We start from the raw sequence: 17,371 nt of genomic DNA, 5'->3' as shown, positions 1-17,371 counted from the left end.
CATTGCCCGCATCTGCAAACAGGATGAGGCAGCTGCAAGAGCGATGCAAACGACCAATTAATCTCAATTGCTGCAGACTCATAATCCTAATGAATTACTTTTAAAAATACAGCAGTGTTTTTAACAGTTTTCATGCAAAGAGAAATTAGGAAATTGCATGTACAAATGAGCTAATAAAGAAAGGGGAAATACAGTGTGCCTTGCATTAATTTTTCCACCCAATTCCAAATGCAGTATTAACTCGATTATTTTAACATTCAGGCTGAAAGAATCAAAACCATAGACATTTTGGAGTGTCTGATTGCCGCTCCCTGACCGAGATTAGCGATCTGCAGTAGTTTGCTTCTCTCTTCCTTCCCAAAACAGGGAACAAAAAGCTGTTTTTGCCTCAGGGCACAGCAGAGAATTTAAGCTATTTAATTTTCTGCTGCGGGGACTTGTAGTCATCATTTGATGTCGAATCTTATTTTTGGTGCCTACACAGCCTGCATTCCCAGCATACCCAACCATTTCAATGTTTAATGGACGGCTCCTGCCATTGCCCCTAAAAAAGAGGTGGCAAACAGGACTTCTCCAGGAGGACTTGCTCTGGACCATTAGATGGCCAGATACGCATGGCCAGTGCTGCTCTGAAAATGAACAGAGGGTCCCAATCCTTCTCCTTGCTCCTACCGTGGATTTTCTTCAGCCTCCTTGCTGTGCATGAAGAAGAAAATCCCCTTTGCCTTGCACCAGCAGCAGTGTGGGATATACCCACTGGGCACACGGCTGATGCCCCATACCAGGAGGTGCAGCTGGAGCCCAGTTACAGCACAGAAGAATGGGGAATGGTTTAGTATGGGCAAACTGGAAATTTTCCCAGTAACTCAAGACTGAGATAACAGTGACAGATTAGGGCAAGGCAAATGCAAGAAAGAAGGAGTTGCCTTGTGCTTGTCCTTATCGTGACTCCCCGTGTTTAATGTCTGGAGGCGGTTGTGGCTCGTGTTGAAGGGCAAGCAGCAATGCTAGTGCACGCTGGACCCAGTTTTCTGCCCTCTCCTTTTCCCAGAAAACCCTTCCAGCGGGGGAGCTCCTCCTCTGTGCTCAGCACGGCTGTGCTGCTCCTGCCTTGGCCCCAGCACAGGGTCTGCCTGATCCTGCTGATCCTGCTGGCGATGGAAGGCTGGATCCTCCCCTCCACAAACACAACTTTCCAGGCAGCAGAGAACTGGTAGTTCGGGTTGCGGTTTCTCATTCCTCCGATGCCAGGCTGTGTGCAAACCAAGGAGGGAGGGAAGGGAAAAAATGCCATGCCTCAGAGCATCCTAAAGGCTGCTGCAAATTATGTGAGCCGTAGAAATCCCACAGTGAGCTCTGCACACACCGAAGGGGAAATCTTTAACCTCCCTCTCCTTCCCCAGGTCTCTTCCTCCTCTTGCCCTCAGCTTTCCTGCCTCAACTTATGGCTGATCCTTTTTCTTCCTTCTTAAACAGAGACATTGGGCAGGAGGGGACCAAGGAGGAGACCCCCACCTGCCGTCACCCCATTTTCCTTGTCAGGTGAAAACCTCGGCTGCTCTTCCCTTTCACACTGCCCAGCAGCTTTGCAATGATGACATGCTGCAAAGCAGATGGAGCCCGGTGGTTACGTAATGATTTGTTAAAAGCTTTGCACAAGTCAAGTGTCTAGAATTTTCGGTATGGATTTTCCTTTTCAGTTCCTTCTCCGACCTCTTCAAGGGGAATAGGACAGACTGGATTGGCATTGTTTACTTCTGGTTAAAGTCTCCTGCCTTCCTCTTGTCAAGCATTTCTCTTTGTCCTGTCCCATCAGCCGGTGCATGGAAAGTCTCTGCTCCCTGGGACCGAAATTATCCCAGTTGCAGCAGAATATCTGCCTCACACCTTCTTCTGGTGGAGTCAGACAGCAGCGGGCTGAGCAACCCTCTGAAAGCACCTTTGATGCTGAGAAAGGTGGCCCCATGCTGCCACGTGCTCGGATGTGGCTTTCATCAAGAGCAGCAACCGCTTCCTGAAAATGAACAAGATGGGCATGAGGCCAAGGTCATCTCCCTCCTACCTGTGTCTCACATCTTCCGGTCTTCTTTTGTTGCCACTTCTTAAACTCAATGAGAGATGAAGAAATATGGTGCAGTGATCGGGTCCAAAAATTAGTATCTCCTCCTTCACAGTTCTCTTAATATTATAGGCACCAGTCATGGAGACATCACTTGTCCACAGTTACTGCTACAGCTTTGCAAGCCAGTTGTGTCCACTCCTCCACAGGGTGGTCCCATTTTTAGGCTGGTACCAATGGTGTAAAACCAGAATAAGCCATGCAGCATATGCCCGGTGGTCAGTCTCTAACAGGGTGGATTACCTGAGCCAAGTAACAGCTCTGCTGAAGCTCACCTTTCTGCTGAGGTCTGGCTGGGGATACAGCCTGTTGGCTTGTCGTGTTGCCAGCACGGGCAGACTCTTGCCTTGACCTCCTGTGGGGACTTCCCAGAGTCCTTACCTAGCTTCCCAGCGAGCCTCATGTCCCCATCAGCTCTTCTGCTTCGGTTTTCCAAAGCTCTTCAGCGACAGGACCTCTCTCTCATGCACTCTGCCCTCACTCTTGCACCATTGTTGCTCAGCAGTTTGGGAACCCAGTAGGAATATCAAAAATTTCACCCACCCCAGTGTCAAATCCCATCTGGTTTGGCCCATCTTCCTCCTTCCCAGGGAAAGCAGTTGGAAGCACAGCATGCTACAACATGGTCTTTGATGTTATGACGAATGATGAGAGCTGGCTTATGATGTAGAGGAAAAATGAGAGCAGAACAAACAATTTACTTGATGACTTCCATCTTTTTCCTTTCCTCTCCCCAGGACCAAACCATAAGCATTTCAAGAGATTCACATCCTTAATTTCTTCAGTAAGTCTTTTGCAGTTTCAGATGACCAGCAGTGTAACGCTGCTCCTGCCTCCGACCAGTGCTCCATTGTGAACGTGCCCCGGGCCATGTCTGGCTGAGCCTCTGCAAGGTACCAGATGTCAATGGTGAAGCAGCGAGCAGAGATATTCTCAAAGCCTCTGTCAAAACACATGCATGGGGTAGGAGGAATTAAAACTGCAGAAGCAGTTGCAGAGCTGGATTTCCTTAGCTTTGCAGTGCTCTGCTTTGTAAACTCAGTAGCTGTCTTGCTTCTCTCCAGATTTGGAAGTGAGAGGGAGAAGATGGGAGGAACAAATGAGCTAAAGGGTCCCTTGCAAGAGTTTGAAGCTTCAGCATCCCTGGCTCTCATTGCTTAGCCCAGGGGACCTGCCCCAATGCACAGGACGCTCAACTTTGAATTTAACGTGCCCTGGACCTCCCAAGTGAATTTGGACAAGATTTTTCATTGCTTCCTTGAGCCATGAAGCTGCAAGCTGCTGGGGATGGTGCACGCATGTGTGCGTGCAGTTTTTAGGTGTATGGTGAAGAGCTAGCACGTGGTAATCTCCACGGCCTGAGACGAACTGTCTGTCACCTGCCCGCTGGCCTTCACTCCTGACCTGCCGGACTGCGGTGACTTCGGTGACTACATTGTACAGACAGGCGTGCGTGTGTCTATCCCTCTTCTTAGTAAGACGATGCTATTTAAACATAAAATAGTATGATTAATAAAACATAATGCCTTGTTTTTCCCCACTCTTTTCACCTCCTGTGCTCTCTTCTCGCATTTTTGCTGGGCTGATGGTTTTCTTACATGCCCTAGATAACTCATTGAGTTTCATCTTCACTGCTTTTTCCACCCGCCTGCTCTTCTTTCATTTTTTATGAAGACTCTTTCTTGCTCTGCTAACATGCTCTTAATCTCACTGGTAAATCAAGGTGGCTGTTTGTCTTTAGCTCTCTATTTGCCTTCCTGAACATGAAGATAAATCTAGGCACTGTGCTGGAGCTGGATCAATAAGAAAGCTGATTTCTCCCCTCTTCCCTCCCCATTCACAGTTGTGCACAACTGGCAATGAGCTGCGTTTGGAATCTAAGAACGCTGCCTCTCCATTTTCTGGAAATGGAAAGACTGAGAAATGACCTCTCCCAGGCTCTGCTGGATGAAACCACACCGCAGAAAGCTCTGAGATATGTTACTCCAAGAGCCCAAACTGGGGTCAGTGCAAAGGTTCCCACTAACTTCATCTGATGTTTTCAGATTTATGAACTCTCTAAATTTTTCCACCTCTTTCTGCTGATCTCTCCAGACACTGGATTAGGACCAGAATTGTAAAAAGGCCCACACTCGTGGTGGCTTTCTCGCAGACTGCAACACAGAATCGCAGAATCACAGAATCACTAAGGTTGGAAAAGACCTGTAAGATCATCAAGTCCAACCATCAACCCAACACCACGCTGTGGAGTAACAACCTGCAGCCTGCTAGAAATAGGAAATCAGGTCGTGAACCAGCTTCCCTCTCAGTCCAGCATCGGAAGAGACAAGGAATGAGGCATGGCCGCGTCTCCCTCCTATTCTGTCTCTGCTGCCTGAGATGATGGAGTTGGATGCAGGTACCAGTGTCCGGGTGGGATATGGGTGTCCAGACCCAGAAAAGCAGGTCTCTGCACAGCCAGCTGCTCTGCCCAGGGCTGGCCCTGCAGACACGCCATGCGCCTGGTGCAGCTTCGTCCTATTATCTTTCCCACAGAGGAATTACTTGTGGGGTTAAAGAAAAAGAGAACACCAAATCGGTGGTGTTAGCTGGGTTCAGAGCAGTTTCATATGTCGGGAAAGGATATAACAGCATAATCATAAAGATTTATGAAAGGAAGAAAATATTTTAGGAGAGACCATTTGTTCTGTTCTATATCCCATAAAATTTCCAGAAGTTATTTGTCGGTCGATGTGGCAACAACACTCAGCACCGCAGCTCGGGAACAAAAGGCCACTCTGCAAATGAAGAGGCAAAGCATTGAAAGACACAAAGCAACATCTTTTTAGGCCACATGTAATTGCCCTGGGGAACTCTCCGCCTCAGGATTCGAGTCAGACAAATGGCTCCACAGTTTACAAAAACCGATCTAAGTGTACCTAAAGATGACCCAGGAGGGCTGGAATCGGTGGCCGTGGGCAGCTTCTTCTCTGGAAGATCACATCGATGTACATACTGGTCTAGCGCAGGAAAACAGAGAACCATGGTGGTAGTTCAGCACCCAGCACCTGCTGCTGATGGAGACAATAAATCAGGCCAAGCAAGGCACTGGTTTATTACGGCGAGGAGTGGGGAGGGATTTTGCCCCGCGTTCTTTAATGGCGAATTCCTGTAGGATGATTTTTGACTCCTCCAGGTTTCTTGCTTTGCAGCCAGAAAGGAAACACGCATGGGGATGCGGGGAAGCTGCAGAATTTGGGAACTTCTATTCTGGAGGCAATGTGGCCAATCAGGACAAGAGGAAAAGGCCTCAAGTTGCGCCAGGGGATGTTTAGACTGGATATTAGGAAAAATTTCTTTACTGAGAGAGTGGTGAGACACTGGAATAAGCTGCCCAGGGAAGTGCTGGAGTCACCATCACTGGAGGTGTTCAAGGAACGTGTGGACGAGGCATTGTGGGACATGGTTTAGTGGGCATGGTGGGGTTGGGTTGGTGGTTGGACTTGATGATCTTACAGGTCTTTTCCAACCGTAGTGATTCTGTGATTCTGTGGATCCCCTGCTCTGCCCGGAGGATTAGCCCTGGCCCCATCCCAGGTGCTCGGGGGGCTCTTTCAGCCCCAGAGCAGTCCCAGGGTGCTCTGATCTGGTCTCACACTCTGTTTCCCACCTCATGCAGAGCAGAGGCACAGGAGGGCTGAGGGACGCGTCTGGGACAGTGTGGGGAACTTATTTTTGCTCTGTGATTCATAGACCAACCCATCTGGCATCTCCATCACTGTCCCTCAACTCTCTGGACAAGGTCCTGGCGCCGAAGGGACCGTCACAATTCTGTGTGAGCAGACCTTGGTGAGTTCTTGGGTGGACTCTCAAGTCACTAGTGGGTGAAAGGGCTGCACATCCTCATCCTCCCTCGGCATGTGTGTTTTTAGGGGATGCTTGCGGAGAGCCGGCCACAGTGGAGATCCCACTAGAGGGTGCTGCCCAGCTCTGCTGGGAAACACCGAAAGTCCCTGCATACTCCTGGGCCTCCAAACATCCCTGTGAACTCTTGCTGCCTTATTTCCCTGCCAGCCCTCGCTGTCTTCCCTTTCCTCCTGATTTATCTCCAGCATGGTGAGCGCTGTATCGCTGCTATAGATTGCTACTGGCAGCAGGACAAATAAGCCCGTCTTTAGTTTATGGACCCACTTTTTCTTTTTTTCTTTCCCTCGAGTAAACACAAACAATAAACTGAGTGAGTCCAAGCAGGGAGCGGAGATTACAGAGCAGCCACGTGCTCAACTCACTTTGCATCCAGCAAAATGAGAGCCAGTAGCACAGCTGACAGCGAGAGGTTTCTTCCCCACCTCAGTGACCTATAACAGTACCAAATAGCAACAGGAACGCATTTACCCATCTCTGGACCATCTTAGAAGACAGACTTATAGGTCCTAAATGTCTCCCATGATCTGCAAGAGCTACATGGATGTCCTCAGGGGGAGCAGGGGGGAGTCTGCTTCGTGTCTGTCTTCCTCCCAACTGTCAGCACTTTTCTCCTCTTCCCTGAGGCAGCACCGGGCACCCTTCATGGCAAATGATGCCCTGAATGGGTGCCTGGGTGCACGGCCAGCCAGAGTCCAGGGTTGCACACAGAGTGAGATGCCGACACCCTACTTGCGCGATATGTCTTTGGAGGATAAACTGTGCTTCGGCACTAAATTCCCATCTGCAAAACCTGCAGCAACGGAGAGTGAAACATATATACTAGTCCTTTGACAGGAACGCCCTTTCAAACCGCAGTTACAAACAGCTGGATTTAAAGCCGAACTTTCTATTTCTCCAGGCAGCTTCTGCCTCGAGGATGCTTTCGTCAGTGGTCTGCGAGCACACATCATCTTACCCACATAGCAGCAGCTGTTTTCTGCAGGAAAAAAATTCCAGTTCTTAACCTGTCATTACTGTAACGCCAATGGAGCCAAATACACTCCTGAGAGCCAGTGCAAGCAATGTGGAGGTGTAACTGCTCCTCGAGAGCTCCTTTCCCCAGCTATTCTGGAAGCTGGTGCCCCTTACAGCTAAGACACAGGCTGCCTGGGTGCTCGGAGCCTGTACCGACCCTGAGTATTTTATTCAGCCCTGAAACAGATTGGGAGAGCAATGAGGACACACATATCAGGCTACTGCCAGAACAGCGGCAGATACATTGCACCGCAGGTGTTTAAACTGGAGCCAGAACAGATCAGGGCTGCCAGTCGCCCTATCCCAGCAGAGGGGACCCTCTTTCCCTCAAAAGGCAGAGACCTCAGCTCTGAAGGAGTCTCAAAATATCCAGCCCAGTAGCCTGTCTCCAACACTGGCCAGGTCTATTTGTCCAAGGAAAGGCAAAAGAACAGGGCAAGTACATAGTGATTTCCCCTGTCCACCCAAAGAAAACCCCTGGTGGGCTCCAGTTTAAGGGTTTCCTAAGCAGGTGACAGCCTCTTCTTGTGTTGTAGCTGCGATGGATCCTTCTCCCATGAGCTCCTCATGTCGCTCTCTGAAACCAAATGCATTTTCAGCCTCCACACTACCCTCTAGCAAGGGTCCCACAGTCTGAAGACACGGTCTCAATATTTAACTTGTTTTGTTCGGCTCGAAGCTGCCCCCTGCCAAGTTTCCTCTAGAGACCGAGTTTTTATCCTTACCCTTGCTGGGAAGTGCTGGACATGTTGGAGACCACACACCCAGGCTTCTCCAGGGCTTTTGGTGACAGCAGGTTGGGCCAAAGCTGTGCCAGGAGGCCACATTGCCAATCTCTGCTCCATCACACAGCTGTGCTTTAAAGGACCACGACAGTATCTGAGTGTTTTCCAGCAATTAAAACCCCACTTCTAACCCATGCCGGTCAAGTATTCTGCAATGCCTTCAGCTCGGTGGTGCCTTCAGGACCATCTCTGCATGATGGAGGACACCAGTCCCACCAACCATCCAACTTCCCAACTCCATGTGGACATCCCTCCCATGCAGGCTTGCATTGTTCCCTCCTTTGCCATATTGCAACTGCTCTCCTCCTCCCTGTAGTTATCACTGGAATAAATACTGAGTCCAGCTGTTGGCCACTGGCAGTTTTTAATCGGATGCTTGTAGAGTATATGAGGCAGATCCTGCGCTCAGCTGCCCGGGGACCCAGGAGCTATGCCACGCTGAGGGCTGCCTGCTCCAGCCTGACGCCACGTTAATGACAACAGCAGCACAGGGATGAGTTGTGGGATCCCAGGGACTGCTCTGGACCTGCAGGACCTACATGTCCTAACACATGTCCTTCACTGCTGGCTCCTTTTTGCAAAACCCCTTCATATTCCTGCTGCATTTTTCTCTTCTTCACGTGGCCAGATGAGAGCATGGATGCGCGGCGGTTGATGCAAATACTCCAGCTGTGACCCAAGGTGTTTCACAGCTAAGCAATCACTCCTTTTGCACAGCAGCTGCACTAAAAGATAACATCTACCTTAAAACTACTTAATGGGAAAATGAGTTTTATAGCTTACAGTTTACATTAAATATTCAACATTTCATCCGTAGAGTTTTTCTTCTGCTCATTAAGCCGGCGTTAAACTTTGACAGAAGCTGGTTTGCCATTTGCTGACAGTAGGTCCATGCAATGCCAGAGGGCAATAAACTGTGTCACTCTGCAGTGCGGTGGCCCCTCTGTCCCTGCTTTCTAAATCCAGTTGCTGCCATCGGCATTGCTGTGGGTCGTGTATGATGCCAAGCCTTTATTGGCAGCAAGGGACAAGCTTTATGAGAGATGAGGTAATGAAGGGTAAAGGATGAGGGGAGGAGGAGAGTCCTGTGGCTCAGGTGGTGGCCCTGGTCCATTTCTGAGGTGGCTGGGAGTTTTCCAAGAAAATGGAAATACTGAGTCATGGACACCAAAACTTCTGCCAGAGCAGCAGTTTTGAGGGACATCTCCCTGGTACAGCTGTCTTGGGCTCTAAGTGGAAGAACAGTTGGTGATTGTCCCCCTGTATTCGGCACTGGCGAGGCCGCACCTCGAATGCTGTGTTCAGTTTTGGGCCCCTCACTACAAGAAGGACATTGAGGTGCTGGAGCGTGTCCAGAGAAGGGCGACGGAGCTGGTGAGGGGTCTGGAGCACAGTCTGATGAGGAGCAGCTGAGGGAGCTGGGGTTGTTCAGTCTGGAGAAGAGGAGGCTGAGGGGAGACCTCATCGCTCTCTACAACTACCTGAAAGGGGGTTGTGGTGAGGTGGGTGCTGGTCTCTTCTCCCATGTAACTAGCGATAGAACAAGAGGAAATGGCCTCAGGTTGCACCAGGGGAGGTTCGGGCTGGATATTAGGAAAAATTTCTTCACTGGGAGAGTGGTGAAGCACTGGAAGAGGCTGCCCAGGGAGGTGGTGGAGTCACCGTCACCGGAGGTGTTCAAGGAACGTGTGGACGTGGCACAGCGGGACGTGGTTTAGTGGGCATGGTGGGGTTGGGGTGATGGTCGGACTTGATGATCTTACAGGTATTTTCCAACCTTAGTGATTCTGTGATTCTGTGAACTGCTCAAAATCAGCACCTCCCACCCTTACGCCGCTGGTCCCTTGGCAGTTTGGATGCGACAAAGACTCACGTACCTGTAGAAGAGACAGGCCCAGGTCCTTACCAGGCCTGGTTCACATCAAGGACTGAAACATGCAGGCTGGGGACGTCTCATATTTTGTGCATGGAAAAACTTGAAAACATCTTGGCTTCCGCCCAGTGCCGAAATGCAACATTTCTGAATCCTCAGTGACGTCCTTTGCAAGACATTTCCTTCCTCGTCATTGCCACTCCTTGTGTGACCGTGGGGAAAGCGCTCACCCCTCTGTGACCCGGGTCCTCATTTGTAGTATGAGGACAGTGATCCTGATTGTCCGTTTAGGTTGTGGTCACTCTGTAGCAGAGATTAATGCTTATGAGAGAGGTGAGCATCGCCTTGAGACGGGGGAGAGGAGACAAGAGTTCACAGAACGGGGACAGAGCAAGGGTATGTCAGGAGATAGACCACTAGCAAAGTGATGATGGAGGGTAAAGCCGTATGATACAACCAGATGTGTTGCAGGGTAATTACAGTGAGCGTCTTTAAATTCCTGCCCCCGATTTTATGTCCACTCAGCATTTTTTCATGCTTCCTTAAGCCACGGTTTTGCGGCCTTAACAGCTGTGGTGCTTTTGGCCCAGTGCCTGATGCATTCCTCTGGAGGGGATGCCATCAAGTGTGTTTCTTCTCAAACTCCCTTAAATATTGAGAGTGTCAGCTTGCTTCTGCCTGAATGACGCTTTTGCTACTCAGAAGGAGGGGAGTCGTAAGAAAAAGACAAAATATTATTTCCGGCCAGAACTGTGGAGTGGGCATGTTGCAGATGCAGGAGAGATGCTGGTAGCTTTGGTGTCCATCTCCTGAGTCCTTTCTCATCTGTCCTGCAGACTGCCTGTGGGATCTTTGAGAAGTTGCTTGTTCTGTAAACGGTGACCCCACTTTCTTGTCTGCGAGGGCAAAAGAGGTCTCTGACCTGTGTTTGGAAAACACTTTGACATTTTTTTGATGGAAAATGTTAAACATCGTCATTATTTGTAGCAGATTTTTCCAGCACTGTTAGTGTGCAGGTTGCCTAGCATTGCCATGGCATCATTTCTGGCAATAATTTAAGCTAAACACACGGCAGGGCTGACAGCTGAGCATTTCAAGCAGGTAATGTGAGGGCAAAGTCTGAGTCACCTATTCTAGCGGCAGCATGACCATTGCTGTCACGGTGCTCTCTATGGAAACACAAGGGCAAGTAGTCAGGAGATGCCAGCGAACAAATGTTTTCAATGGATCGCTTTGTTTTTTTTTCAGTTCTAGTTAAATCCACTTGTAAAACAGCTTTTAAGTGGCATTTTGCTAAGGGGGGTAAGCTAATGTTTGGATGGGAAAAAGGTGAATTAAAACAGAGATTGGGCTTGGGTGAAGCGAGGCTCTATGTTCTTTATCATCTCCCGTACCCAGGCTTGCCCAGAGGATTTGTGCTATGGAAAACAAGGCACCTAGATTCATCCACCGAAGCATGCAATGAGGTTTCAGGGTGGAAACCACCTTTGGGTCAGAGCTGCGACCCTCTCATCCCCATTCGCTCTCTGCTTGTGCTCAGGGTGGAAAGGCAGGAGAGCAACCACAGCTCCTCCATGGTTCAGCTCCACAGGGGAGGGAAGCTGATGTTTTGGCCCCATCCTGGCTCCCTTTGGAGCTTTATCGGTGGTGAACTGCATGTCTGGAGGATTCACAGGGGACAGCACATCTCGCTCTGACGGCAGAGCCTGTGTGCGTGGGCTGGTGGATAAAACATCAGCCGTCAGCGGGGACGCAGGAGAGTCCTGTGGGTGAGTCCTGCTGTCTTGGACACCCATCGCAGTTAGAGAGACACTAGTCAATTAAAAAGAGCTGCCACTAAACTAAGAAAGAGAATAATCCCCAGCTCACTCTTGGGATCTTTCAGTAGACAGTCACTCCAGAGATGACAAACTCTCCCAAAGAGGACAGCGAATGAATTACTCCCATCACACCCAGACCCTGTCCCCTGCCCACCCCCAGCTCCCAAAACCACGAGCTGCCTAAAGGCGAAACGCTGCAAAATGAGAAGCTGCTCCCAGGCAATACAGTTACCCTCTAGCCTGGCTTTAAAGCCTGGAGAGCGCAGGGCAGGGGGTCAGCCACTGCTGAGGCCACATCAGGGAGTATTTAGCCAAACCCTGTCCATCATCATTTATTTCCTCATAGCCACAGCACTAGTGTAACTGTGCTGTGATGGACTGTGGTGTCAAAGTTGCATTGAGTTTATCCTTTTTCTTGACCTTTAGGGCATTATATAAATAGGCTACGGCTGCGGTAGCCTGTGCCATGCTGTGCTGAAAGCAGCACCGCATCTTTAATGCTGAAAATTAACACAACAGCCTATAGGAGGAAGCATTGTCCAGGGGTTGAAGCACAGGAGTGGAAGGGCTGGGACATTTGGGGGTTTCTTCCGTCTTTGGCTGTATGGTACTGGGAGAATAATTTTAAAAGGGGCCTAAAGAAGAAAATAAAGAAAAAAACCCAACCAGATTCCCACCTGATGTGCCTTGTCCTGCAATTCAGTGTTTAGCGCATAACAAGTGACCTCAGATATAGGAACCCCGTCAAAGTCAAAGTCAAAAACAACAACAAAACATGTCTGTAAAAGCTCTTCCTTTTAATGCTTCTGCTGAAGAGCCTGCATGGTGCAAACAGGTTGGGCGGTTGTGGTCCCAGCTGGCTCTGGTGCTCACAGAACACCAGTCTAAAAGCTTCTCTCAAGCCGTTTATGGCTTTTTGTGTGTGTGTGTCCCCACCGGGGTTTCATAGCGGTTGGACCTTTGTATGATACATGCAGAGATGAGATAAGGGTTTGCTCCGACATGAGTTATAAACTGGGAGGAGGGTTGTCACTCTTTTTCCCTATGTTTTCACAGTTCTAACACAGCGAGATGGTGATGAATATAATGAATGCTAATAAATATCTATTAATTCAGCACATTTAGCTAGCTATTAAGATTTCTTTTTCTGATAGATTGTACTGGTAATCAGATTAATTAGATTAAATGGTATCTAGGAGGGGGAGAGAGAGAGAGATTTGCGGCATAGGCTAAACTGGGAACATAAGAATTGAGTTTTACTGTCTGCTGGGAACCACAGAGGAACTGGCCCACTTTAATTCAGCTGGTTTTGCTCCCTGCCACTGTATGTAGACTGGTATGACTGCTCCAGCAGCCTCAGCCTGCAGGAGTTGGAACCGGTCCTCCGTTATCCTCTTCCTGTGCATCCTCCTGGAAGCCCAGGGGTAACTAAAGCAGTGGTAAGTCAGTCTTGGGCCAGCTTAAGAAAAGCTTGCGCATGTGTTCCTGAAATGCACAGCTGACGTAAACCTCGCTTAAAACAAGCCACTGCGGGAAACCCAGGGCTATGATTTTTTCAAAGACTTCATCAGCTGCAAATAACACCAAAAAACTCAGCTGCCACTTGGACATGTACATCTAGAGATAGTTGGTTCAGAAGAAGTGGAAGATCACTGAGCTGTGCTGCATGTCCAAGAGAGCCTCCCCCAGCAAACCCAGCATCACATCCAGTAAAAGCTTCTGGAAAAAGAGCAGAATATCCACTCTTTGTGCCACACTGACTACCTTAAAAATCAAACTACTTCTGTGAATACGTGATATACCCTGCTGTAATTATACTGTTGAAAAGGTTCCTTATTATAGACTTTTGTATTTAAGGTTGTGTGGTCTAACGGGTCACACAAGCTACAAGCAGCCTGTTCTGTTGTGTGCTCTGTTCCAGTTACAAGTCATGTCACTGTTGCATGCCTCAGTTTTCTGATTTATAAAATGGGGGTCATTCTTCTAATCTCCCTGAGATATCCCATGGGACCACCACAAAGAGCTGAGACTCGCCATACTGACGTGAGCACATCTGTGCCAGCGCACAGCTGCCTCTATACCTCTGAATACATACCCGTGGTGTGCAGAGACTGAGATTAGCATATTTTTAAATCAGAGGGGACTAGCATTAACTCCTACAAATAACCAGAGTCTAAAATGCCCAACATACAGGGATCTGGGTTCTCACCAAGTGTAGCGATCTTCATCTGGCTGGCTGGGCCATCACGGGAAATGTTGATTTGTGGAAACTTTGGGGAATGAGGCTCCTCTTCTGGGACCTAAGTAAGAGCCAGGCTGAAAATCTGACTCCATTTGTTGTTGCTGAGCAGTGGGAAATACGGCCCCACGTGAATGCAGTCTCTCTTTGGCTGCTTGGGAAATAGGTGTCTTTTACGAGATTACTGTAATGGGACAGAAAAGAGAAATTACTCTGGAAAAAAAATGATTAGGACTTCTGCTTCGCTCCTGCTTTTGGGATGAAGTGGTTTCATCTCCATTCATGACACGTGGATCCATTTACCAACTCTCCTCCGTGACTACTGCTTTAGGAGCTGTCGGCAGCAAATTCCTTAGGTTACCAGTGCCCACTGCCATTGCTGATGTCTGATCCCAGCTGCGAGGCAGCCCCCCGGGAACTCCTCCTGCCTGTTCCCCATCACCCCGTGGGCTGTAGGACAAACCCCCTACACTGTGAGACCAGAACAAACAGCAGAGCCAGGTATCACTGGAGGCACGAAGTGAGCACAACCTGCCTGGGGGAGATGCTGCAGTTCCTCCAGACAAGACTCATCCAGAGACAAGCCCAAGCTCATGCCTGTTGGAGAATGAGAGCCACAGGGTCTTAGTGTCCATTATGGCCAAGAAGACTGCCCAAACCCATGCTCCCTGTGCTGCAGCAGTCCAAGACTCCTCCTGGGCCAGGAGAAAACAGCAGGGAGTGAAGTTGCAAGGCATTCCCCCAAGAAAACGACACCTTTCCCCACTTTCAAAGCCTCCTGATGGGAGATGGGGGGAGCTAGGCAGGTTCGACTCAGACATCTGAAGGCCAGGCTGAACTTGGAAGAAGGTGGAAGGGAATCAGCTGGAGGCAGATTTTCTGTTTAAAAGCAGCTCCTTGAGAGACTCTAATCAGTTCCCGTCCCTTACAATCGATCGGCAGTAGATAAACACGCTTGGAAATGTCAAGCGCATGTAAAATGCCATTTCATCACTCAGGATAGGGTCTGAATGCGCGGGCTTCTCCTGGCACTGGGTTTTGAACTACTCGAGCACTGCGTGGCGTTCACTGTCACCTACGTATCCTTCCTCTGTCTTGGCAGCTTTCAAAGGCTAAATTGACTATTCAGAAAGCTCCCCTGTTCCATAGCTCTGTCTCCATGCCACACTGCAGTCCCTTGAAGAGCGCTTGGGAGTCCTGCGTGGCAGCCTCCAAGTCCCCAGCAGGGCTCCGGTCTTCAAAACCCGCCTCACGGGAAGAGCTTTCCTCAACCAGAGTCAGATCTGAGCAGCTGAGCTGGAGGAGTCAGTGCTGTGCTGCAAACACCCTGTTAAGCACGAGGAAACCTCTCTTCCGAGCCTGTCTGTCTCAGCTGAGCGTTGGCACTACCGGTGTACTCAAAGTCATGAGGCACGCAGGGCACGTCGCCAGAAAAATCGGCCAACAAGTTTCCTCAGCATAGTGCCTGAATAAGACCGTGCTTTCCAGAACTGATCCTTGGCTCCCACGGTTGGCAAAGTCACGTCGATGCTCTTGTGCCTCGGTCTCCCCATCTGCAAAATGGGGGCAGTAAATCCCCTCTGCACTGCCAAGAGGGCTGGAACTAAGCCCCTTGTTGTTTCTAACACACTGCCAGTTCTTGCTTGTGCCAGCCCTTGGCTGGTAGGTTGCTTTGGGTCTCAATCCTGCCTTGTCTTTGACCTGCTATGACAGTGGTAAATCAGGCAAGTCTCTCTCCTTCTCTGTGTTTCAGGCTACTTGTGAAGGGGCAGAAGGGACAAGACCTGTCTGAGCTAAAGGATAATGGTGGCATGAGAAGAAGTGGAAAGAACAAGCCAGGCACCCATTTAGGCTGGAGATGAGAAGGCTGTCAACATGATCTCTTTTAGTAAGAGTTTTGGTGGTAAAAATCCTGGCCACTTTCTAGGTGGAATTTGATACACTCAGGAGATTGTATGGTGAGGCTGGTGTGATAGCACAGGCTGGGACTAGATGACCTTGGAGGACTCTTCTAGCCTACATTCCTGGCAGATCTACAACACTGCATTGCTGTTAGCATGTGAGAGACGGTGTTTCTAGTAGAGACAGACCAAAGCTATGGAGTTTGATGCTACAGCCCAGTCTCCAAGGGGCTGTAGCACGTAGACAAAGAGTTTTTGAGGCACTCCCATGCATATCTCAGAAACAGCTTGGTCCTCCCTTCTCCTGAGTCAGGAGGGCTTGAGCCATTTCCTTGGCACCTCAGGTTGAAAGCAAGCTTTCTGGTCTGCTGAAAATGCTCCTTGTGTCCTTTTGTGATTTGCAGGGTGTCTTCATATCATGTTGAGCATATAGGATTTTTTTCTCTTCTGTGGCATTAATACAGTGCTAGAAACTTGTCTAAACTGGGAGACATGGAAATCTATGAGGTCAAAAGCCCTCCCATTTGCAGGAGAGTATGGGGAGGGCAGACACAAGAGCTTGCTTTGGGGCACCTTGAATTTATTGCTATGACTTGCTCAGCGCCCGGGGCCAGCAGGCTTCTCTGATAGTCCAGAGAGGTTCACGACAGCTCACTCCCTTCGAGCGCAACACTGGGGTGTTTCCAGATCCAAGGTTTCAGAGAGTGGATGGGCTGGCATTTCTGCTTTACGCCATGTTCCCCCACCCTGATTCAGCCGCAGCCCCAAGCTGGGATGCAATGAGCGGTCTGCCAGTCAGGTTTGCAGAAATGCTGGCTTTAAAACAAGCATTTGCTGAAGCAGATCCTTCTATCCCCCTCTGCTTGCACCAGCACCGTCCTCAGGCTGGCTGCTCTGCCGAACCAGATGGCACCTTCACCCTGGGGCACCGCGTTGGCAGAGCCCATGGAACAGACTGTCTGCAACGAGGCTGACATAGGTTCCTCCCGCAACCTGCCTGCCACCTACCTCGGTTTAGACTTTGGGTCTTCCTCTTCTACTTATCACATCTCTCTGTTGTATGATGCAAGCTTGGGTCTTACTGGATAGCACCTAAATATATCCTCTGTGTATGAAAATACAAGTTTACATGGAAAGTTTTATAGCCCAGGTTGTTTCCAGCTCACTGTCTAAATGATCCACATCCTAGAAACACAGCAGGCAGGATGTTTGCTTTTGCAGAGAGTACTTAAGTACCTATATGAGAGTGGTATTGTGATAAGGCAAAGGCCATGGTAGCTGCTCCAGCAAAAGGTCGAACTGACTGGGTTACCGGTTTGTACTGGGAATTTGATCTGGAGAATTCACTCGGGGGTGAAAAGTCCTCCAGAATGATCGCAGCGAGTGCAAGGCGGAGAAACATTGGGAGTGCTTAGTGTACCGACCTCCGGCTTGCTCAGAGGTGCTCCGCTGCTTTTCAGAAGATGCTTCTGCTATGGCGGGGCCACTCCTAACCCCCCATCCCTCTGAGTGCTAAAGACGTGGTGAAATATTTCCAAACCTGCTCCAGCATCCTTCCCCGCTGGGTCTTGCTCTGACAGTGCTTGCCTGAAATGCAGTGGCGTTGGCGGTCCTACGTCACGATTTTAATTTACCAGCTTGAAAGAGGTCATGAAGAAAAGGCTGTGTGAGAGATCTCTGCTTTGGGGATGAGTAGTTTCAAAGTGGCCATCCA

This window comes from Gavia stellata, chromosome 14 (genome assembly GCF_030936135.1).
Source record: "Gavia stellata isolate bGavSte3 chromosome 14, bGavSte3.hap2, whole genome shotgun sequence".
NCBI lineage: Eukaryota > Metazoa > Chordata > Aves > Gaviiformes > Gaviidae > Gavia > Gavia stellata.
The sequence above is the reverse complement of the archived record's forward strand: the minus strand, read 5'-3'. Positions refer to the sequence as shown.